The following is a 24,988-nucleotide window of genomic DNA, read 5'->3' as shown; positions in this document are numbered from 1 at the left end:
GAGATAACATGTCACATTTACTATGTAGGGGGCTTATAGGCTCATCATTGGATCTTGATGTGTCGATGTTTTGGGTCGGAAGCCGATGAGCGGCAGAAAGGCCATGTTTGGACTTATGCGTGTACGATACAACACCCACGTACAGTACTTCAAAGTAGAGGAGGCATTTAAAGTGTAAAAGCATTTATAAAGAAACTAAATAAATATACTTTCGGCTACCATTTAGTTAATTAATATATATTTTAAATTAAAAGAAGTTAAAAGGTGATAAGAAATTGAAAATAGATAAATCAAAAAACTTATGAGTAAACTTTTGGATTTACATGTTTGTCAAAGAAAACAAAACTTTCAAAATAACCTTACTTCTGCACAGCATATTAACAATATCAAAATCAGTATAAACCACTTGTCACGTTAAGTGATTTAGGGGGTTAAATCTACACGTTTATGTAGTTTGTAGTAAATTATGAAAATTGACAAGTAGTGACAGTTTCATAAATTTATTACACTCAGCTGACAAAGTTTTAATTCTTATGTGAGTGATATTTGATCTCTGGCATCTGGTTGTAATTGTTTTATAATGCGGTTAAGAGGCACTTAAGTTAATGTTAAAATATTTAATGTCTTTACACATAAGGAAGTGTGAAATATGTAAAAATATCTTTTCATATTTCATTATTACGTACTTTATAGAAAATATAAATCATTTTAAACAGAATTTTGTTAGTTTTGGTTAATGAAAAATTTCCTAATAGGGAGCTGACAACTTTAAACTATCACTGTGAATACACCCTAAAATCTATAACCGAACTGTCACATTAAAAAAGTTCAGCGTCATCGGCTAGTGAAGAGAACATTCACAGTAATTTTAAAAAATACCTCGAATTTAAGAACGTTAGAACTTTTGGCTAAACTTCTTTTGATCATGTGAAAATATTTTCTATTTTTGAAGTAATGCGATATTTTGTAAATTACTGCTGAAATTTTGATTAATGTGATTTTCCAGAAAAATATAGATTTTGAAAAATATTGCTATGGTTAATGACGTTTAACAAGTGACCAGAATTTTTACACTGACATTTATAATAATTCTTAAAAAAAGACTAAATTGCTGTAAAAATAATAAGAAACAAAAATAAAGTTTGTTATGTTTAGTTTTCATTGGTGAAATGGGATTCCAATGGAAAAATTGATTTTTTTTTGACAAATGGAACATAATTGTGAACCAATTATTTTTTGAACTGTATTTATGTTATTTCTTCTAAGTACAGTTAGTTTGTGATACTGTCACTCGGGTTTCCTTTTGCTTGATATACTTTACAAGAAATGTGTGAGTTTGACAGTTCACTTTACTCTGAACGTCGAACTTGTCGAGTTGTAGAAGCTGATGATTCTAGAGAATTTTCTCCAGATGAGTCCTGAAACTAAAGTACTTTCTTAAACAAGGCATACCAGCCTACGTTTATGTCACCAACTCCCATCCCACCTCCCACGTTGTAATGGCGAAAAAGTTAGCAGCGCTCCTATCTCCTATGCTCCTTCTTACTCTAGGTAACCTAGCTGAATTGTGTTACCGAATCAAAATCTTTTCCTTACATATCATAATGATGATTTAACATCAACTGACTCCTCACACTATCTCTTCCTCCCCAAACACCCTTTTATCTTTATTGGGCTGGATCTAAGGTGTTAAACGATCCGCGCCGATGATCAGACTGCCTGGGGCCCAATTAAAAAATAGCCTAGTCTATAATGGAGTATCCGGATACTTGGCGACCTCTGGATTAAATAGCCTTATCTGTACACGCAAATTTTTGTGCAGACGGAAGTCTTTTCTTCGCAAATCGTGGGACCAAAGATATATAAAACCAAAACAAAAATGAAAAAAATGATGAGACCAGTACATATCTCTTCAGGACCGGGCGGCAGTTTGGCGTCAAAGCCTGTTGCCGAATATCCTGCGGCCTAATTATAAAAATAATAGCCTAACACTACTAATGAACACCCAGAAATGGAAACTTTTAAAAAGACTACATAGACAAAAGCGACAAGCGGCGAAAATCCTAAAGGCTTCTGGTGCATCATCGGGGGCTAAAAGGACACCGCAGCAATGCGCTAGCGTCGAATGGGCTAAAAGCATACTTGCTCCAGACGTGAAATGTCTCTTGAGGAGACCGTACCGACACCAAAACGGCCTCGGGTGCACAACACCAGCACTCCCCTCAATCCCTTCAAGAAACAAGCCAGTTTCAGTGACGTCGCGAAGGACAAAGTCGTGATTGAGGTCATTGACAGGATGGCACAATATCGGCTGATCGTTGGCAGTTGGTCAAGGTTAAGCTCTCGGGTGGCTTTTTAAGCATTTTGAGGGAGCTTTCGGCACCACTTCCTTCCATAAGCGGGTTGGCATCAAGCCCATGTCCAACTCATGGTTTGTGGCGACCAGAGGTCTTGTGACTTATACAAGCTCGCTGTCAGCCAGTTAGGTGATGTTTAGCCAGGTGCGAAGCTTGAGGTTTGAGACATTCCTAGCAGATCTAGAGCCCGCATTTGGATTCCAATCGAACCTGTTGGTATCGAGGACTTTCTCGAGGAAAATGAAAGGGTCTTTATAGGACAGCTATTGTGGTACTCAATAAAGAGTAATTGGCTCCTCTAGCCTGGCTTAAAGAAAACGTTAAATCGACATCTGATATCCGTATTTTCTCAGATAGCCAGGCTGCTATCAAGTCTCTGAACTCTGTCTCTACAAACTTCATAACAATCCATAACTGTCGATCATCTCTAATGGAGATGGCACAACAGTTTAATATTCACCTTTGCTGTGTGCCAGGCCATAGACATTCCAGGCAACTGTAAGGCAGATGAACCCGCCAGGAACGGTACAGTACAGCCCATCCTACCACGTTTGGCACGTACTGGCATACCAATCACTACTCGTAAACTATTGCTAATGCAAGACACTGTAAGGAGGGCAGGCACCAGGTGAAACAACATGACCACGTGTCAAGTCACAAAAAATATTTGGCCAACACTAAGCAGATCGCATATAAGCTCGATAATAGGTGTCATAACCGGACACTGTCTAATAAGAAAGCACGCCACAAGACTAGGCGTATTCTCAAATGACTTTTGCAGAAGCTGTATGGACGAGAAAGAGAAGGAAACAGTTGTTCATCTTCTCTGCACATGCCCTGCTCTAGCTCAAAAACGCAAGAATTACCTAGGAAAATTCTTCTTTAACGATCTAAATCATATCAGCATAATCAGCCTCTCACGTCTCGTAAGGGACTCAAACTAGTTCCATCGAGCTTAGGAGGAAGCTTCAAGATTCATGTAGTATCACAATGGGCCATTAAACTGGCCTAAGGGTGTCCGTTTTCATCTTGGACAGCCGCTACAACCTAACCTAACTTTGACAGTTCCAAGACATAATATAAAAATGGTCCTGTAAATATCCTTTTATTTTTAACACTATCTTTGCAATCGAATCACAAACTGGAAATTGAATTACCGCTTAGGGTTAATCGCTTAAAAAATTAAGATCTCCAAATTTGATTTTAAACTAAAAGTAAATCGATTTATTTTGACCAATGGAATACCGATGTCAGATGTTATTAAAGTATTTTGCCAATGGAAAAATTCCCACATTAAAAACCTTAATTTGGATTTTTTTTTCTTTGAGAACAATTCAATCTAAATCATCTTCTCCCCCAAAACATCATAAACCTTTTAATCAAAAACTTCAATACCTTAAATAAATTGTCTTCCTGCTAATAAAATACTAAAAAATCAACCATTAAAATTCCTTTCTCCATAACTCTTTTGCATCATCTCAATCATAATTCCCATACGAATAATGATGACTCTTTCTCCCGGAAAACAATTATTTATCCTTTTAATCGATTGCAAAACAACCAAATTGTATAAAACCATCATCAGTAATATCCAAAGAAAAAGTATTTTAATAAACAAAATACAAAAACTGAAGTTGGAAAAATCCCATTGATGGACGAACATTAGTCATTCATCATTAATGTGAATATTATAGTACAAACTGCATGTACATCAGACTGCAGGGTATTTTAATAATAATTTCCTGCCCACAGGGGGCGCTTACAACTGCCAAACTGATTACACAAGAGATCGACGGTAAATTTAACCGTAAATATACAGAAAACCCATAAATTAACATCCACAGAAACATTAAAAATGCATCCATGTTGTGTTTTGTTAAGTTTTTGTGTTCGTTTAATAAACTAAGCACTTTTAATGAACTAAAATAAACAAAGACGCCTTTAATTAGCTAAACACTCAACAACGGCCGTTGTACATATTTTCGATTTCGACATTTCAAATTATTGCTCATTGTTAACGACTCTATTGCTGCTGCAGCGCTACCAGACAACCAGTGCAGCGCCGCCATGTTGAATTGCTGTCATTCTTGACGTTTGTCTACAAACAACGAAACTACAAAATTCGGTACATTGAAAGCGTTCTTTTTGTTTTGCTTCCCGATCCCGACACATAAAGTGACTTTGACTGTAACAACGTACATAAAACACAAAATACTCGTACGTAAGATAGTTAAATGTCCACTGTCCAGTTTCAGTGTGTCCACTTGTCATTTGTTGAACTATAAGATAGTTTTGTAATTAAGTACACAAATCTGATTTGATTCCGGCACGATTTTTCTATTTTGCAGCCAAAGCTTGAACTATTGACAAGACAACGAACGTTAAAGTCGCTAACCATATAAACAACTTAATGCACTTGAGTGCGCCTTAACCTTACGTTTGACTTTCTATTTTAAGAATTTTTAAATGCAATTGTTTTCGGATTGATTTTTTTTTGTTAATTTATTTATCACAAGATCAATTGATTGCAATTCGCAATTTTGTGTGTGTTATTTCTTGAAGTGCAATATTCATAGAGTCAAGTCATAGACCCTAATCTAACAATAAGTTTGCAAACAATTCAATTGAGTTTTAAATTGATTTCGACATCAATGATTACTTTCGATTAAAATGATGTGATAATTACTATGGGCACATTATTTGTGGTGTTGCTCTTTGATTTTTATTTTTTGTTTTGTGATATAATCAAAGAAGTTTGTAATAACGACCGAGTGTAGACGCGGTGTAAGATTCGAGGCAGAGGTCTGGGATAGGACATTTTTCATTTGCGCAATAGTTTGGTTTAATTAACTATCTTGATGTCAATACATTCATATGTGTATGGATATACAATTGATCAGCATTCACACATTTGTTCAGTGATCAATATAATATTGTTGACGTTTAAAGTGTTGACAGATGTGCGTACCCGGTACAGCGGTTGTATTTTACAAATCTTAAAGGCACCGACATACATTTCCAACGACGGACGATGAATGCAACGTAACGCAAAACCTTTGCTGTTAATTGAAATGTAGTTTATCAATAATTTATAATCGTTAATCCAAGTATTGAATTAAGACAGTGCGGCTTTTATGGGGAATGGATATTATTTTTAAAGATTTTTGATAAAGTATTTATGCAAGTAAGCAGTTTCAAAAAATTATACAAGTATTATGTATGATAAATCAATTGAATCCAATATATTTGCTGTTTGAAAGCTGGAAAATGTCAGTGACAGATGTATTTTAAGTTGACAACCAAAATATACATATCTGCTCAAAGCTCGGTTTATTGGCAGATCAGTGAACAAAAACTAGTTTAGTGTTATGTAAGTGTATTTTTGACAGCTAGTATGCTTTTCTAATTTACCTATGACATCTAGATATTATTAGTTGCACTTCTTACAAATTAAGATCGGCTAGACTAATTTTAGTGATCTCTTTTAGTGGGAATACCTTTTAAAATTCACGGAAACAAAATTAACAGAAAATTAATTTCAAAATTAAAGGTTTTGGTACTTCAAACACTTGCTGCCTTATTCGTAATAATTAATTTTCATTGCAAATCACATAAACATTCAGTATAAAAAAAGCATATTTTTTTTTCTCTAGCAGTACATTTTAAATAAAATATGTGAAATAAATAAAAACAAGGAGAACAAATGACAAATTGATTGAATTCCAGATTACTCGGTCTTAAAATTACAAGCTACCTAAAGTATTTTTTTGTCACGCGTACTGCATATTGCGGGGAATTGAAAAATCGCTGACGAGAGCAATTCTTGTGAAAAGAGTGCTTTTTTAAATTAGCCATTTGGGTTTGGCATAAAAACTGTAGGTCCCCTCCATCGCTTATATTGTTTCCACACATGAATGGGTGAGAGTTTTAATTTACTAGGCCCTGTTTTTTTCGATTTATTTCAAAATTATAGTTGTGCAGCGTTGTGACCCATAAGTCCGGCCAACCAAAAGAATGCACTATTGAGATTTATCCGTTTGAAGTTTTTAGTTGTAGAAAATCATAATTAATTTCCAATACAATGCTTTAATTCAAAAACCGATTACTTTAAGATTTTGACAGGCCATAATATTTTGGGACAATATTTTTAAAGCCATAGGGAATCAAACGATAAAGGATGACTAAATCCCTTAAAAACGACTGGACTGATTTTCATTAGATTCAGATGAGCGAATATTTACAAAAACTTATTTTTAAAGAAGTCCATAATCTTTTAGAATTGACAGCTTATGGTCTTATTTATTGATCGTGATTGCAAATCACATAACAATTAAAAAGAGGCTGGGATGAGATCCACACTGATAACTTTCAATCCCGTCTGAAGAAAGAAAACCTACAAACCTCTTAAGGTTTGTAGGTTTTCGTGTTTTTTGTTAAAAAAGTTATCAGTTAAATTATTCTAAAAAAATACAAATAACTAACAATATTTTGCATTTATGATGAAATAGTGTGATTTTAAAATCTATTTTTCTTAACTAGATTTTTAGTCGTAAACGATTTCTTACCAATCTTAGTATTGAATGAATGAAATTAGTTTGAAGTCAATATCTTCTATTGATCAGGAGATATTGAGAACCGAACATCAATTTTTACCAAATTTGCGTACTATTTTTTGTAAATTTTATTTTTTTTATGAAAAAACTTAATGTCAATAATTTCTGTAAAGTAAAACTAGTTTAAAGCCAATATTTTTTATTTTTAAGAGATATAAGAGTCGAAAGTAAATTTTGACCAAAATTAAGTATTGTTTTTTTGTTAAGGTTTTTAATTTTTGTTAGAAAACTGTCATTTAGATTTTTCTCAAAATTGTATCGAATGTTGAAAACTATATTTCTTATAATATAAAATTAGTTTGAAGCCAATGTCTAAAAGTTTTGAAAAGTTATTTAAGGCGAAAATGAATTTTTACCAACTTGAAAATTCGTCTTTAGGTTTTTAATTTCTTGTAAAAAAAACCGTCAATTCGTTTTTTTGTCAAAATTTTACTGAATATTGACAAAAATATTTATATGATGAATTTAGTTTGAAGCCAATATCTCAAAGTTTTGAAAAGATATTCAAGTCGAAAATCAATTTTTACCAACTTTTTTCAATTTTTTTTTCGGTTCTTAATTTCTTGTAAAAATACTGTCTATTCGATTTTTCTCAAAATTTTACAGAATGTTCAAAACAATATTTTTCATAAGATAAAATTCATTTGAAGCCAATGTCTAAAGGTTTTGAAAAGATATGTGAGTCGAAAATCAATTTTTACCAACTTTTATACATTTTTTTTTAGGTTTTTAATTTCTTGTAAAAAAAACTGTCAATTCGATTATTATCGAATGTTGAAAACAATATTTTTTAAAAGATAACTATAGTTTAAAGCTAATGTTTCAACGTTTTCAAAAGTTATTTGAGTCGAAAATCAATTTTTACGAACTTTTAGTAGTGTAATTTTTAGGTATTTTATTTTGTTAAAAAACTGTCAACTGGACTTCTCTTAATTTTACCAAATGTTCAAAACAATATTTTTTATAAGATAGAATTTGTTTGAAATCAATATCTCAAAGTTTTGAAAAGATATTTAAGTCAAAAATCAATTTTTACCAAATTTTGTAAATTTTTGTTTAGGTTTTTAATTTCTTGTAAGAAAACTGTAAATTCGATTTTTCTCAAAACTGTACCAAATATTGAAAACAATATTTCTTATGGGATAAAATAAGTTGGAAGGCATAATCTCAAATGTTTGAAAAGATATTTGAGTCGAAATTCAATCATCACAAACTTGAGTTATGTTTTTTTTAGGTTTTTAGTTTTTAAAAAAACTGCTAACATTTTATCAGATGTTAAAAACGTTTTTCGTTGCAAAAAATTGTTTAAGAGATAAGATAATTTTTTATTCGCAAACTTTTCGAGCTGACAAATATTTTTTTTCTGTTTTTTTTTTTATTTTTTAAAAAACCGTTGATTGGATTTTTTTCTAAAAATGTACTTGTTTGGTATCACTTATAAAATTGAATTCAAGTCTTTAGCGTTATTGGTTCGTTCATTAACCAACATTAACCGTGTTTTGTTAGGAAATACTTCAATAGTTTAGTAGGATTTTACACGAATAACAAAAACAATATCCTAAAGTAGAATTTTACTACGGATGAGTTTTTGACATTTACACGAGTCTCAAATGAATCTTATGTGATTTCGTTTTCAAATGTTGGTATGATTGATATTGCATTTGTATCTTGATGGCTGTGTTCGTTGAGTAGTTGTGCATTTGGAATCTTGTGTTTTCCATTAGGGGAAAACATCAATCTGTTACTGTTGATATTATTTAGTTATGTTTATGAAAATGGACTAACTGGGCTTATTTTGCAAGAGAAAACAATAGAAAAGATAATTTAGTTTTGCTATGTTTGCACCAAAGGTATCTCGGTTTAGATTAAATAAATCTTTTTGGTGTTTTCACCGCACAAGAAGATTTTAAAATGAATAAGTTTGGCAGCACTTTCTAGAATGCAAATGGTGTTTTAATGTTCCTTATGAAATGGAAGTGAGATAGTTTGATTTGTGTTAAACAATGAAGAATAGTTCAGCTAGTTCATAAATATATGCTACCTACTCCACGTGCAATTTTTTTAATTTGTTTAAAACGAAACTATATTTTAAAAGTCGTCATCCTTTAGCAAGTTTTGATTTATTACCAAAACGTCAATGGCCTAAGGACAAAGATCAATACGATCTATAAAAATATTGTCAATCTACAATATGACATAATTACTCTTACAGAAACATGCCTAAATAATTCCTTCATAAATACCGAACTCTTTGACTCAACTTACCAAGTTTTTAGACGAGATAGGCACCAATCAAGCGACTCGGAGACAGTTGGTGGTGGAATACTATTCGCGGTAAAAAACTACCTTATATGCACTTTGCTTGATACTTTTGATCTTTCTGACGTCAAAATGCTATGTATTAAAATCAAATTGGAAACAAGTTATCTCTTTATCATCTCAGTATACATACCTCCCAGATCTACCAGTTTTGTCTATGAAAATTGCATACATTTAACTGAGAAAATTCACGACCAAATGGAACCTAATGATGAACTGCTGATCGTAGGTGATTTCAATCTTCCGAACCTCAACTGGACAAAATCATCAGATTTCAACTATTTTACACCTATCAGTCCAACGAGCACCAATGAATTCACAATTATTGATGGTTTAGCTTCTTGTGGACTTGTTCAATTTAATGGGGTTCCCATTCAATACAATAAATATTTGGACCTAATATTTTTCTCCGACACGATAAATACTGACGTAGCTGTATCTCCAGCCGATGTTAAACTAGTCACCATCCAGCTTTTAATATATCACTGAATATAAATGTCCGATTCATAAAAAAGGGTGCAAGAATGAAATAACGAATTACCGGCCGATTGCCAAACTTTCCGTTATTCCCAAACCATTTCAGTCCATTATCTGTAAGATGTTATCCTTTAATTGTAATTCAATTGTATTTGAAAATCAACATGGTTTCGTCCAGAATAAATCAAAAATGACAAACCTACTTCATTTCACGTCTTTCTGTCTTAACTCTTTCGAAGATCGTAAGCAAGTAGATTGCGCATTCACAGATTTCAGTAAAGCCTTTGACAAATTGTGTCACAAGACTTTAGTCCATAAGTTTAAGGCCTTAGGGTTTAACGACAAATTCTTGACGTGGATCTCTTCTTATCTTAAGAACAGAAGTTATAACGTTATATTCAGAAATGAGTTCTCCCACCAATTTTACGTCAACTCTGGTGTTCCACAGGGTAGCCATTTAGGTCCTTTATTATTTATCTTATATACAAATGACATAACATCCGTTATAAAAAAAACTCCTCCGTTTTAATATACGCTGATGACATTAAAATTTTCAAATCTATTAGTTCAATTAATGACTGCTTACAGCTTCAAGAAGATCTTCATAGTTTTAGGGTATGGTGCAATACCAACCGACTTTTATTGAATATTGACAAATGTAAAACTATGTGTTTTACACCCAAAAAAACAATTATAGATTATAACTATTTATTAGATTCTTCCTCCCTTTGTAAGCCTTCCGTTTTCTCTGATTAAGGTGTTATTCTTGACAGTAAATTAACGTTCTGTTACCATTATAACTTTATAGTTAAAAAAGCTAACAAGATTCTAGGTTTTATTAAACGTTTTTCTCGTGATTTTCGTGACCCCTGCGTCTTAAAACTTCATTATGTATCATTTGTCAGGCCAATACTTAAATACGGCTGTGTTATATGGGCACCTTATATTCAGTCCACATTGACAGACTTGAAAGTATCCAAAAACGGTGCATTTTTGTCTTCGTTTTCTTCCGTTTTCAAAAATATTCACACCACCTTCTTATTCTCAGAGACTTTTGCTAATAAACCTCCCTACACTTTCACAACGTTGACAATATCTCCAATTTTGTTTTATTTTAAAATTAATTAATGGTTCTATTATATCCGCAACAGCTCTAAATCGTCTAAATTTTAGCTATAGTCAAACTAGCATAAGAAGACAGATACCTTTATGTCCGATCTTTAGCAGAACTAACTATGGTATGAATAGCCCTTTAAATCAATTGATTTCAGTCTTCAATAAATTTTATAATTTAATTTCATCTGTTAATGACAATGTTAAAAGTAAACAATTTAAAGAAAGCTTTTTTAATATGTTATAGTATTTATTTATTTCTATGTTAAATAAAATTTTTAATTAAAAATTATGTAAATAGCTATAAGTTTATATTAACGTTAGATAATTAATGGATTAAATAAATAAATTTTTTGTACACAAACATGCAAATAAACAGACCATAATGCATTATCTGTAAAACCAACTTCTTCACACCGGTTTCTTCACATCCGGTAGAGGAATCAAGATTATTTCAACTCGATTTAAGTATATACAGAATTGAGGCTCGTTTCAAGCTCGCTTCAACACCACATGGTAATGTAGTACTCTACGAACAAACCCCCTTCTTGAAGTTTTTATTTTATGTCAAATTGTTTGGCTAAAACTCTGAAATAGATTATCACCTTTCACAGACGTATTTTCTTGGTTTTTATAGTCAACTATGAAAAATCAGCTTACACGGTTCACTGTTGGTCTGAATTTCGCTTCTTTTTGATAAATTATTCTGGCAAATGTTCAATTGTTTCAACTTTCAGATATAAAAACTGGACTACTGCTGATCGTTTTTTTGGCAATACATAAATGGAATAAAAAAAAACATGCCCGCACAGACTACTTTCTAAGAATTATTTATTTCGACTCTAAGGACCTTGAAACGTCGAGAAATGTCAAAATGCTCATTTCGACAAATCGGACCCATTGCAATAACTTCCTATGGAAAGTTAAAAATTTAAAAAGAAATCTCTCTTTAACTACTATAAACGTCTTTCAAAATGTCAAAATGACAATAATTCACTGTGTGATCAACATTTCAACATCGAATAGGTCATTTTTCGAATCTGTCAATGTCAAATTGAAAATATCGAATACAAAAGCCTTACTTTTGAATATTGGCAATATTCTTTTTATTTTTCTTAAACAATTTTGAGAAATAAGAAAAAATACAATCAACAATATTTTGACATTTGTTAAACAAACGAGAGATTGATAGTTATGGTCGGGTTCAGTAAAGGCATCATCTCAGCCAATTCATCTGATCTTTTCCACCACCAGAGTCCCTGAATGTAAATTAGAATGTCAAAAGGAAATAATTAATCATTTCTAATGTCTTGGGACTTGGTGATGCATTATAGTTAGATTATGCAAATAGGCATTCTTCTTACGTGGGATGCCATTGAGATTTGATTCAAAAGGATTTCAATAAAATGTGACAGTTGAAGTCTGCTCAGCCTTGCAGGCATTGGTTGCGTTTTAAAGTTTGAGTCATTAAATTCTTGGGGCTTAAAAATGTGTCAGTTATTGTTAATCATTATGATAAATCACCAAATTTAAAAAAAAACTTACTTCTTCGTCGTATTTTGTTGTGGAATGCAACTTTAAGTCACATTTCTATTTCAAAATATCTCCTTTTAGTAGTTAAAGTTTAAAATACTGTAATATTTGACAGAATCCGTAAAAGAAAAGTACATCCATATCCCGCTAACAGAATTTAAAAAATTGAAAAAAAAATGTAAAGCACTTTGGACACTAGTCACAGCTTTTTTCTTAGAAGTATCATTCCTTAGAAGGTGCACCCAAAGAAGGAATCAAGAAACTTTGCGACAACCTTGACTTGAATGTTATTCATTTCTGCTTAAAGCGCATGCGTTGTTCCCTTCTTTTTAAAGCGGCAGGTATTTTCGGTCACATCTAAAACAAAGGTGAACAACGGATAGAGCTCTTAACATTCCAAGGTTATACGAGTATTTTATGGAGTCTTGAGGAAATTAAAATCCGGTTCAAAATTCCTTAGAAAATTAATTTAAAACAAAAAAAAAAAATAATTTATACATAGAAGCGCATCAGATATTAATGAACCGTTAGAGATTTGTATTTTTATTTCGCATCTTTTTCAAACATGGATAAGAAACGTACATTTTTTTCGCTCCATCAGATCCTCCTCCTGAAATCAATTCCCAAATGACATGGAAAAGAAACGAAATCCAAGCTGATGGATTTGATATGCATACTCAAAATATGTACGTTTTGGAAAAGGTATCTAAGCCAGGTAGGTATTAAATTAAAATATTATCATTTCTTGTCATGTTTTGACGATCAGATAAATGTAAGGTTGGCGTTCATTGTTTTGAGTTAATATGACTTGTGAGCTTGTGTTTTTCGGTGATTCCAATCAAAAAGATATTAATTTTGCAGACAAGACAACAAATTTAGATGATTTTTTTTATTTTTTTTTATTTTTCTTCATTACCATCAGTTTTAAATTTGAATGCCAAATTTTTTTCTTTAGATGAATCATTTGTCTGGTGTTTAGTGTTTGCTTTTAGATTGAATCCAATTAAGTAAACTTCCTGTTGAGATACTTTAAAATGGATATTGACTTTAATAATGGATATCACCCCATTTTATTAATTTTTTGATACGAAGCAAAGCTTTTCGCAGTTGATAAATTAGACTTTGGAGAAGTACCATTGTATTAAGACTTATGGTAGTATTTATCATATTTAATCAAGAATTTATTTTTACATCCATTCAGTTCTAGAATAATACCACAATTTGCAGCCAGAACAATCCAATCCTTTTAGAATCCAGTTTTTCGACGCATGATACTTCTCAACATAAACATTTGTGTCGAAAGCCCTGTTTCTAAATGATACATATACTTAGAGAAATACTTTTCTAAAGAAGAATATTTCCGAACACCCCAGATCTGTGCTCAATAAAACAGAACTGCTTTTGCAGTTGCGTTAAAAACTTCATATATGGCGTTTGTTGATATGTTGTTATTATTGAAAATTTTCTTCCAGTTCGAGCAAATAGCCGTTCTAGCAGCATCAGCCTTGGCTTTGAGGTGTTTCCATATTCCATATTCAAGTTAAACGTGAGAATCATTCCCAGATAAATATAATCCTTCAATCCTACTCCATCATATCTCCAGTTTTCTTCTCTTGCGGCCTGGCCTGCACCATTTTGGAATATTATTATCTTAGATTTTGCAGAATTTACTTAAAGTCCCAATTTTTTACAATAATCATATAGTTTATTGATCATAAGCTGCAGTGAAGCTGGAGACTCTGCCAAAATGACAATATCATCAGCATACATAATTACTTTTATTTTTAAGCTTTCAAACTCCAATCCACAAGGTAGCCAATCAACCAAGTCATCAAGAAATAACGCAAATAACAATGGGCTGAGATTGGATCCTTGACGTAGTCCTCGGTTTACACATCTATTATAAACGCTAGCTGTCGTTTGGTTGTTAAGTTTTTCCAGTGCTTTAACAAACTTGCATGATATTCCTAGTAAAGTTTATAGAACAGCGTTTTTTCAAGTCAACGAAAAAGGTATACAGTTTAGCATAACGATTGAGTTTGCTTCGTAGAATACCCTTTCCGAAACCCTGACTGATACACGCTCAGTTTGTTGTTTAACAACACCCAGTTAATAAGCCTTCTATTGAGTATTGAAATGTAAATCTTCAAACTTGCATTAAGAAATGATATTCCCCTATAGTTTGTTGAGTGTTTGGGTCACCTTTTCTAAGTATGGGCCATATAATAGCCTCATCGAAGCAATCGGGATGTACAGCAAGACTAAAGATGACATTGAGTGCTTGCGCCAGTTTTGGTTAAATTCGGTGGAAGTATATTTGAAGAACTCTGCGGGAATCCCGTCTGTGCCAGCTGCTTTGCCATCTTTAATCGACTCTAGTACCCTTTCTACTTCCAAAACCGTTATCAAGGATATCATCTTCGGTATGTGGTGTCGCATAATTCCATACTAGTTGTTCCGAAGAGATGTTTAGCAATCCTGAAAAATGTAATCTTATTTTTTTTTTGTTAGTTTCAAAAACTCCGTGGTATCTCCGCAATGGCTTAACTTTCTTGCCAGGTCTTCTTCGTACGATTTTTCTGCACAACTTGTTGTTACAATTTAAATAGACAGGAACAAAGCTCCTTTCATTGATTTTAAATTCAAAAATTATATTATTTCTTTCCATTACCTTCACCTCGAATATATTTTGTTTAACCGCAACAAGCACTCCACCACTTGCTCTGCCTTTGCTCGCTGTCTTTTTAGCTGGTATCCAATGGTAATTAAACATAGGAAAATATTGTTCATATTTATTGCAGTATTTCTTTATAAGATGAATTTCAAAAAGTAATATGAGCTCGAAATTTAACAATTTACTTTTTAGGTTTATTTTTACGTTTTATATATGAATTTTCATTATTATTTTTGTTTAATTCTATTTTTGTATTGTTTTCCTCTATAACAACCCTGCGCTATTGGGAAATACTCTGTGAGTTTTCGTAACACCTCCCAATACCATCCACATAATCCACAGTGACACCTGCCATCTACTTGTCACTGCCATTTTGTATATTTTTAGGTAAACAGCTTTGAAAGAAGTTATCAGGCAATTTAAGCATCTGAATTAATTTACCCAAACCTGAATGCTGAGAAACTTCAGAAGCCTCGAGGTTAAGAAAAATTCTTTCAACTAATCAAGCGATACCAAGCTGCTTGAAAAATGCAGGCTCCTGGACAAATTCAAGTAATAAATCGCTGAACTTATTACTGGACACTCACTCTCCTTGTAGTTCTCTTACCGAAACTTGCAACAGTTATATATGTTTAAGTCCCAATACAACATATACACAAGAAGGTCTGATCACAAGGGACAAGCTACAATGGGCTCTCAACAGCTTCAAACCATTTTAATCTAGAGGACCAGATGGGATAATACCAGCCGAGTTATAAAAGACTTCTGAATTGCTCCAATCCTTGAGGCAATTTTTACCAGCTGTCTTTACCTGGTCCATGTTCCATCGGCATGGAGAGAAGTTAAAGTTGTTTTTATACCTGAAGCAGGTAAATACTCCCAAGTCAATCCTAAAGATTTACGACCTATAAGTCTATCATCATTCCTTCTTAAAACCTTGGAAAGATTGACTGATATCCATTTAAGGGCAAGTATTTATACAAGACTTCTGTCTTCGTCTCAACATGCCTACTGTAAGGGTAAATCGGTGGAAACAGCGTTACACACATTAGTACACACTATCGAATATTCCCTCCATAATTAAGAGTTCACTATGGTTGCTTTCATCAAACGTGACTTTAACAACCTAGACACATCTGCTTCGGGATTTAATTAATTTAATGGTGAGTAGAAGAATAATTAACTCTTTTGGCAGAAAATTCGTTAGTAGAGGGACACGGCAAGGTGGTGTTCTATCCCCTCTCCTCTGGAACCTAGTGGTAAATAAAATCCTAACTAGTCTGAATGCGGAGGGTTTTAAAGTTATCGCCTATGCAGAAGACGTTGCTATAGCAGTTTCAGGAAAGCATCTTAAAACCTTAAAAGAACTCTTACAAAATGCCTTAGCTAGACTAATTTTTTGGGCTGATCGGTGTGGACTGGGTGTTAACCCATACTTATTTTCTAGGAGATACAAAATTCCATTTGTCAACCCTCTCTACATTGAAGGAATGCAATTAAAATTCTCAGACAAGGCTAAATACCTGGGACTTGTTTTAGATAAAAACTAAATTGGAAACGAAATGTACAGAAAAGAGTCAAAAAAGCTACTGTTGCTCTCTCAAAAAAGCTATTGGTAATAAATGGGGCTTACAACACAGAATCATGCATTGGCTATACATATCGGTATTTAGACCGATTTTAATGTACGGTGTGGCAGTATGGTGGACTGCTTTAGAGAAAGGTATAAAAAGGGATACGTTAAATAAAGTCCAACTTTCAGCTTACCTATGTATAAGCGGATCGCTTCGCACGACCCCACCGGCACTGGACACCTTGCTCTGCCTAACACCTCTTAAAATATTTATCAAACAAATAGCTGAAAGCTCTTCTATTCGCCTTAAAGCTTCGTCGCAGTGGACTAACAACACTCCGTAATTCTTAGGTATTTAGAATCAATTCCAAAGCACACAGATTACACCAACTCCCAACAGAAATTTGACAGAGATTTCCAGATTTCTATACCTTTCAGACCTTTCTAGGAGAATAGGACATTCCTGGAATATGAGTCAATCCATTTTTTTACAAATGGTTTAAAAACAAAAGAAGTGGTTAGTGCAGCTGTGTTCTCTGAACGACTGAAATTAAGTCCCTCATTCCGCCTTCCCAATCATTGTAGCGTGTTCCAGGCGGAACTATTGGCGATAAAAGAAGTCTTGTCCTAGCTTCAAGAAAACGTGATATCAAAATCTGATATCGGGACACTGCCTAATAGGAAAGCTCACCATGCGATTAGGTGTATTCTCAAATGACTTTTGCAGAAGCTGTACAATGGGCCATTGAACTGGCCTAAGTGCGTCCGTTTTTTATCGTGGGCAGCCACTTTATTATAACCTAATATAAACACACAAAGAACACGAATTTCTGATGAGTCCAAAGATCAAAAGATGTTGCTAGAGCCAGAATCAGAAAATCCCAAGAGCTATAAGTTTGGAAACACCTGAATTCACAGGATCTACTATTTCGAAATCCTTTGATATTCTATCCATAACTGCAAAGCAAAAGCTTGCACGAGCTTTCGTTTCGGAAAAATTCGCCAAAAAGTAAAATTACAGAATTTCGACCCAGCCCATCGCAAAGTATCTATTTCGGAACATTTCCGTTTCGTATAATTTGTATATATATTTCTAGTTCGTTATATCGGGTTTTGGTTTTTTGGGATTTTAAAGTGGAAATCGGGTAGAATTTATTAGACCCAATAGTCAGAAAATTTTTAGGATAATATAACTTCAAAGATTGTGGTTTTTATTGCTTTGCACTTTCGGGGATGTGTTGGTTAGTATTTGTGTGAATATTGTTTTGGCCTCGACTGACAAGGAATTTTGAATCCAGAAAAACGATAATAAAAAAAAATCCAAAATCCCATAGACCCAAAATCAAGACAGCCAAACATCCATACAAAAATTACGATACTTCTTTAAGGAAAACATTTTAAACTTTTTAGAAGTTAAGAATATAAAGTATTAAAAATGATGGGATTTTGATTTCCGGAATCTGGATTTTCAAGATCTGACTATTTGGGAATTTGGGTTTTCGTTATTTTGGATTCTCGGGATTTTAAACTCAACTACTGGGACTCGTGTTTAAGTTAAGTTTTCCATTTAAGAAATTGTGGTTTTTAATGTTTTGCACTTTCTGGGATGTGTTGATTCTATTTTGTCTGGATATTATTTTCGGGCTCGCCACACGGGATATTGTAACATGATAACAAACTTTTTTTTTTTGCAGTTCTTGTTATCAGTTTTCAACATTAATTCATGTGGACCCTAAGGCCCACATAAAAGCTCTTTAATGTACAAGAACTTTGATTTTATTTGACTTAAAATTACAAGGGACAAGGAATTCGGACTCAAAATGGGAGAAAGTAAAGGGTATCTTTCAGATGGTATTTGGAAATGTTGAAATCGAATATTACCATAGCAGCGTTGCAGTGACGAAGAATTCTGGACATTGGTTCAAAGTGCCCGTAATTAGTGCGGTGATGAGGGATATAGAAAAGGGAAACAGATCGCAGATTTCGAGGGTTGGTGTTAAGATGAATGTCACTCAGGAGTGCCGGGGAATCTATATTGCCCATTAACAATTGGTGAGCAAATAATATATCAGCGTTTTTGCGTCTAATATATAAGGGCTGCAAACCTATCAGTTTTAGTCGATCGGCATAAGGAGGCAAGTTGGATGTATCATCCCAGGGGAGGCCACCTAAGGCAAATCGAACGAAACGTTTTTGAACATTTTCAATTCTGAGTGAATGGTTTTCATAAAAGGGAGACCATACTTGTCATGCATATTCAAGATGAGGACGGACTAGGGAAATGTAAAGCGCTTTAGTTACATAGGTGTTAAAAAATTCTTTTGACCATCTCTTAATAAAACCGAGAGATCTATTAGCTTTATTAATAATTTGGTCAAAATGGGAATGGAAATTCAGGTGTTTGTCACATATAATACCAAGATCTCTAATAGAATAGATTACGTTGACGGTGGCGTCATTAAGGAAGTAGTATACTCTATGAGATGGGATTTGTTTGCGCGAAAAGGTCATTGGTTTACATTTACCTACATTTAACTCTAGGAAATTATGCATGCACCAAACAAAAAAGATATTAAGATCATTTTGTAAAAGTAAGGAATCAGATGGAGTAGAGATAATCTTAAAAATTTTCTTATCATCCGCAAACATTAGGATATCTGAGTTTTTTAATTTAAGACAGACATCGTTAACAGGTAAGACGAAGAGGAGGGGGCCAAGGTGACTACCTTGTGGGACTCCAGAAGTTGCATGTATAGGACTGAGACTGAGTTACGGAAAAGGACTCTATAAATTCTATTCGTAAGATAGGAGCTTGTCCAGTTTATAAATATAGATGGAAAGCCTAGAGCTCTTAGTTTGAGATAAATTATGTTATGGGATATTTTATCAAAGGCTTTGCTGTAATCAGTGTATACAACATCAACTTCTTTGCCATTCTCAAGGGGTGACAAAACTTTGGATATAAATTCAATTAAGTTAGTCGTAGTGGATCTACCTTTAAGAAAACCATGTTGAGCTGGGGAGAATAAAGGCTTGCAATGGGAATAAACGGAATCATAAACTAAGCTTTCAAAAAGTTTTGGAATGCATGAAAGTTTAGCAATAGGTCTATAATTGTTAATTTCAGTTTTATTGCCTTGTTTATGAATGGGAAATATGAATGAATCTTTTATCTCCAAAACAATTTGTTGCACCGAAAAATAACGTTTTCAACATGTGGTAAAATTTTGAGGAAATTTGAATTGAAATTTTTTTTTATAAAAAATACAATCCTAAAAAAAAAATTACTCAAAGTTGGTAAGAATTGAATTTCGACTGAAATATCTTTACAATAATGTAAGATTATGGCTTATAACTTATTTCTTATATTGTTTACAACATTCTGAAAAATGTTAAGAAAAATCGAATCGACAGTTTGTTTTACAAAAAATAAAAACCTAAACAAACAAATTAATAAAAGTAAGTAAAAATTGATTTTCGACTAAAATATCTTTTCAAAACTTTGAGAAATTTGGCTTTAAACTACTTTTTTTTTTTTAAATATTGTTGTAAATATTCAGGAAAATTTTGGGAAAAATCGAATTGACAGTTTTTTACAAAAAATAAAAACTTAAAAGAAAATTTAACAAAAGTTGGTAAAAATTTATTTTCGACTCAAATATCTTTTCAAAACTTTGAGATATAAGCTTTAAACTACTTTTATGATTAAAAAAATATTGTTTCCAACATTCAGTAAAATTTTGAGAAAAATCGAATTGACAGTTTTTTACAAAAAATAAAAACTTAAAAGAAAATTTAACAAAAGTTATTAAAAATTGATTTTCGACTGAAATATCTTTTCAAGCATTTGAGATTGTGGCTTCCAGTTAATTTTAATTTATAAGAAATATTGTTTTCAACATTCGGAAAATTTTGAGAAAAACCGTATCAACAGTTTTTTTTACAAAAAATAAAAACCTAAAAAAAAACAATACTAACTTGGTAAAAATTTACTTTCGACTCAAATAGCTTTTCAAAAATTAAAAATATTGTCTTGAAACTTTTTTTTTCACAGAAAATATTGTTTTCAGGATTTTTTTTTAAATAAAAGTCCAACAGTCCGTTTTTTCATAAAAAAAATAAAATCTACAAAAAATAGTAGCCAAGTTTTGTAAAAATTGATGTTCGGTTTTTGATATCTTTCAAATTAATATCATTCATCTAATTTTTAAATATTTAAGAAATGCTACTAAAGTTGGTGAAAAACTATATTTTTAAACTTAACTATTTCTTGATACGAAAAATATTGTTTGTAATTTTAAAATTTTTAAGAATAATTCAATTGACAACTTATTTAAACCAACAGGAAAACCTACAAATTTTTAAGCAAGACAAATTGACAGAAGGGATTGGAAGTTATCAGGGTGGGTCGCATCCTAGCATTTGTTTTGTATTGGAAAAAAGATTGGAGCACCATATGCTTTTCTTTAAAGTTTCCATGACTAATTTGAACACTTGCGGGTGAATGTCCCCAAAAACTTCAGGAATTTTATTTTTAAAGACTTAAATTAATTGTGGAACATAAGCATCTACCTTTTCTTTCACGTAGTCCAATTCAATAAAATGAAGTTAAATCACAATTTCTCGGTGCTAAGTTGTGATCATCTTTTTGGAAAATAATATGGTGAGGACATTTTTTTGCAAAATTTCAATTAAGAACTTTGGCTACAATTTTTTAAATATATTTTTTTGAATTTTTACAATTTCAATGCGTTGCTGGTTTATCATTCTTTAAAATATAACAATTATAGAAAAGTGACAGCTGTCAAAATATAGGCTATTCAAATTGAAACCTCTTAATGGAAACGCACAAAAATGGCCATGACTGTTTCCCTTAGTCATAAAAAATCCCATCAAGTGCCTCCAGGTTATCTACATCTTTCTATTGACCAAACAAAAGAATATAATATAAAGAAGTTATCCCATCTATAGACACTCGATTTTCTTTCAAGACTCTCAATCAAAATAAAATACGTTCCATATGTACTTATTTGTATAAGACTTTTTAAACTTAAGAGGTAAGGAAGGAAAGGTAAGGTAAGTATACCTTCCTTATCTGATTAACAACTACTTTATTAACATGCAAACAATATAATTCATTTCTTTGCCTTTTCCTTACATGGATCACATTTCCCACTCAACTTTTTCAATAAACCTTTAAAACGCCTCCAGACGACTCCAGAAAAAAAGATAACTATTTCACTCATAGAATACTAAATCCTTTTTCACTCTCATTCTCAGCAAAAAAAAAAACAAAAATATTAAATGTACACTCAAATATAATCACATCATAAATAAAATCTCGCCTATCGAAAGCCAAATAACCCCCTGATCTTTCAAGGCAAGTCTTTATATTCCCTACATCGAGCTATACGATCTAAAGAAGTTCGCAATAATCCATTCATAACCTCAAGACACCTTCCCGTTGGCGCTGGCTTTCCACAAAGCGAATGCAATGGATACAATCGTGCGTGTCTGTCTGTCTGTTTGTCTAGCCAATTCAGCTGGAAGACTATTAAACGGACGATACGCCTGCACAAGGTGATCTTGCCCAAGCCCAATATAAGTGTACACCCATCTACTTCAGAAACCACAAAACCATAAACGTTCGGCGTGGAGAGAGATGATCGATGTACAAACTCAAGCCGCAATCAATTTTATCAAAATAAACAAACGTCCACCGAAATTGGAAAACTTAAAGAGTGGTGATCACTTTTTTTTTTTAAACAGCAAAATGCGTGTGATCGTGCCTTAGTTTTGTTTACAATGTTCTCGATTGTAAGACAAGCAGACAAATTATATGCATCAACATCAACATAACTCACATCTCAATCAATTAAACTGCAATTCCTGGATAATTGATTGCATTCCTCGATTAATCCACAAAATAACTCCGACTGATCGTTATTCGGTTAATTCCTCTTAACAGCGGTCTCGGGGGCGAATGTTTGATTAATTTATTTGACCCACTCTCCAGATCTAAACACTAACGAACACTTACACTGCACATATATTTCCTGATCGTTTTCGAAAAGGCTTAAAATTTAAGAATTATTCTATTTCAAAATACGTTCGATGAAATATATATTTTTTTTCTGCATCGGATTATTTTCTTCGATTAGCAAAAGATCGTTCTATAGATTTCTTGAGATATACGAGTATTGAAGAATATTAATGCGCACCGACGACAACCGCTTGCACGCTTTGTCCCGAATCAACTGAATCTGAATCTGAATCCGATCGACTGAAACTGAAAGTCAATTAGCTAACAGAATCTGAAGGCAGCGAACAGCGACCAGCGGCGGACAGAAACAGAACTGCAATCGAACAGTTCACTGTTCGCTACGTTCGTTCGTTCGTTCAATGGCTTTGTGAACGAACAATTGTGAGTGATTTTTTTTTGTATGCGGGGGACGTCGAACGGTTCGGCGCGGCGCGGCGCTGTGAACGGTATAAATGTCGTCAACGACAACAAAAACGACAAAGACTTCAAGACTACAGTTGAAGTTGAAGTTGAACGCAAGCAACGTACGTAAAGCACGCATCTTAAACTAGATATAGATACTTTCGTTCGTTCGGTCGGTCTTGTTCTCGGTTTCGGTGAGTGTATCTTTTTGGGTGCAACAAGATCAGCATTCAGCATCAGCCTCGGAAACAGAGAGACAAAGTGTTTACCATGCTTACTTCTTGGATGAAGATGGAGATGGAATGGAGGCCTTGTTTTGTTGGATTGTTTTGACCGGTTTTTTGGTCTTCTGCCTGTGGAACAGGTTGGATTGCATTCATCGAACATTTTTTTAACCATGAGATGCTGATGTGAGAGGAATTCTCTTGAAATTCGAAGATCACTTTGAGTTCTTTTATTAAAATGTTTTATAATTTTGTTCGAAAATGGAATAAAATTCACTCGAAAGTTGGAGAGCAATGTTTCAGAAGACAAAAGACATTTTCTACAGTGCTGGGCAAATGAAATTTGTAATTTGTATGAACTTTAACAAAAATATACATTTTGTTTAAAGAGAAAGATAATTTTTATACGTAATCGTAATAAAGGGTAAAATAACATATTATTTTGAATACGTTATGCTAAGTTTACAGTAGCTGTGTAAATTGGCGATAAAATAAGTTTAAAAAAATAATCTGAGGCTTGCGCTGTATCTGTCTTTAAAATAACTCGTTTTTGGATTTTTAACAAATAAAAATCACTTTCCTGTTGATTCGTTTTACCGTCTATTTCATTTTAGGTAGATATATTAAATTATTCAATATTTTTGTGATATTTTGTCAAAAAGGTTATTAATGATATAGCTACGCACATTCCAGAAGGTGTCCGAATTGCGGGTATCGTAATAAATGTGTTACTCGCCTTACGGACTATTGTGTCAAGTGGGGTCTAGTCATCAACACAGACAAAACAAAAGTAATGGTCTTTTCGCGTTCCAATTGGTGTGAAGTTAGGAACACCTGGATACTTCGTCGTTTAGAAATATCGAAAGAATACAAGTATTTTACCACTTTACTAAAAAAGGTGATCAGAACATCGTCCAAATCTATAAAGGGATATCGTTTATGGACACTATTGCAAAAAGCTTTGCCGGAGTTCTATTAACAAGACTACCACAATGGAAAAAGGAATATTGTGTCCTAAATGAGTTCCAAGCTGGATTTCAAGAACGCTACAGCACTGCTGATAATCTGTTGAACCTCTTCTACTGTCTACTGTTTCTTCATTGACTTTAAGGCTGCGTTTGACTATATCGACCGAAGAGCACTTCTATACAAACTGCAAAACTTAAGGACTTCTGAGAAACTCATTTGAATTATCAGAGATCTGTATGATAAAACAACAGCTGCAGTATGGGATGGAGAACAATTGTCGGACTGGTTTGAAACAATGATGGGTGTTAAACAATGTGAGGCCACTATTTTTCGAACTCTATATAAATGATATCCATGGATTCATAGGAGCGGGTATTTCGCTGAATGGAATGCTAATAGCTGATAAGCCAGACATACTACAAGGCATGGTAAATAAGATGGCAGAATACTGTGAACGGTGGAATCTTGTTATAAACCTGGAGAAATCGAAAGTGATGGTATTTATAAAAAGAGGTGGTAGACTTAGCCAACAAGAAAATTGGAAGCTCAACGGAGCAACCGTTGAAGTTGTAAGCAAATACAAATACCTTGGTATATGGCTAACTTCAGGACTAAGCCTAACGGAACACTTCAAAGAACGATCTTAACAAGCTAGACAGAGCTTAAATTTTACGCGGAATCGGTTTATACC

At 33.1% G+C, this 24,988-nt stretch overlaps 1 protein-coding gene across 1 annotated transcript in view; it reads right to left on the bottom strand.

Annotated features, from left to right (window-relative positions):
• The window catches only part of LOC129947132 (uncharacterized), a 61,026-nt gene extending 38,021 nt beyond the window's left edge, over positions 1 to 23,005 (bottom strand). The window contains exon 1 of the mRNA XM_056057573.1: positions 22,524 to 23,005. The gene's annotated coding sequence lies outside the window, so the exon portion shown is untranslated. The remainder of the gene's footprint in view (positions 1 to 22,523) is intronic.
• Positions 23,006 to 24,988: the final 1,983 nt, after the last annotated feature.

This window comes from Eupeodes corollae, chromosome 2 (genome assembly GCF_945859685.1).
Source record: "Eupeodes corollae chromosome 2, idEupCoro1.1, whole genome shotgun sequence".
Lineage (NCBI taxonomy): Eukaryota > Metazoa > Arthropoda > Insecta > Diptera > Syrphidae > Eupeodes > Eupeodes corollae.
Note: the sequence above shows the minus strand (reverse complement) of the source record. Positions and strands in the feature narration are given on the sequence as shown.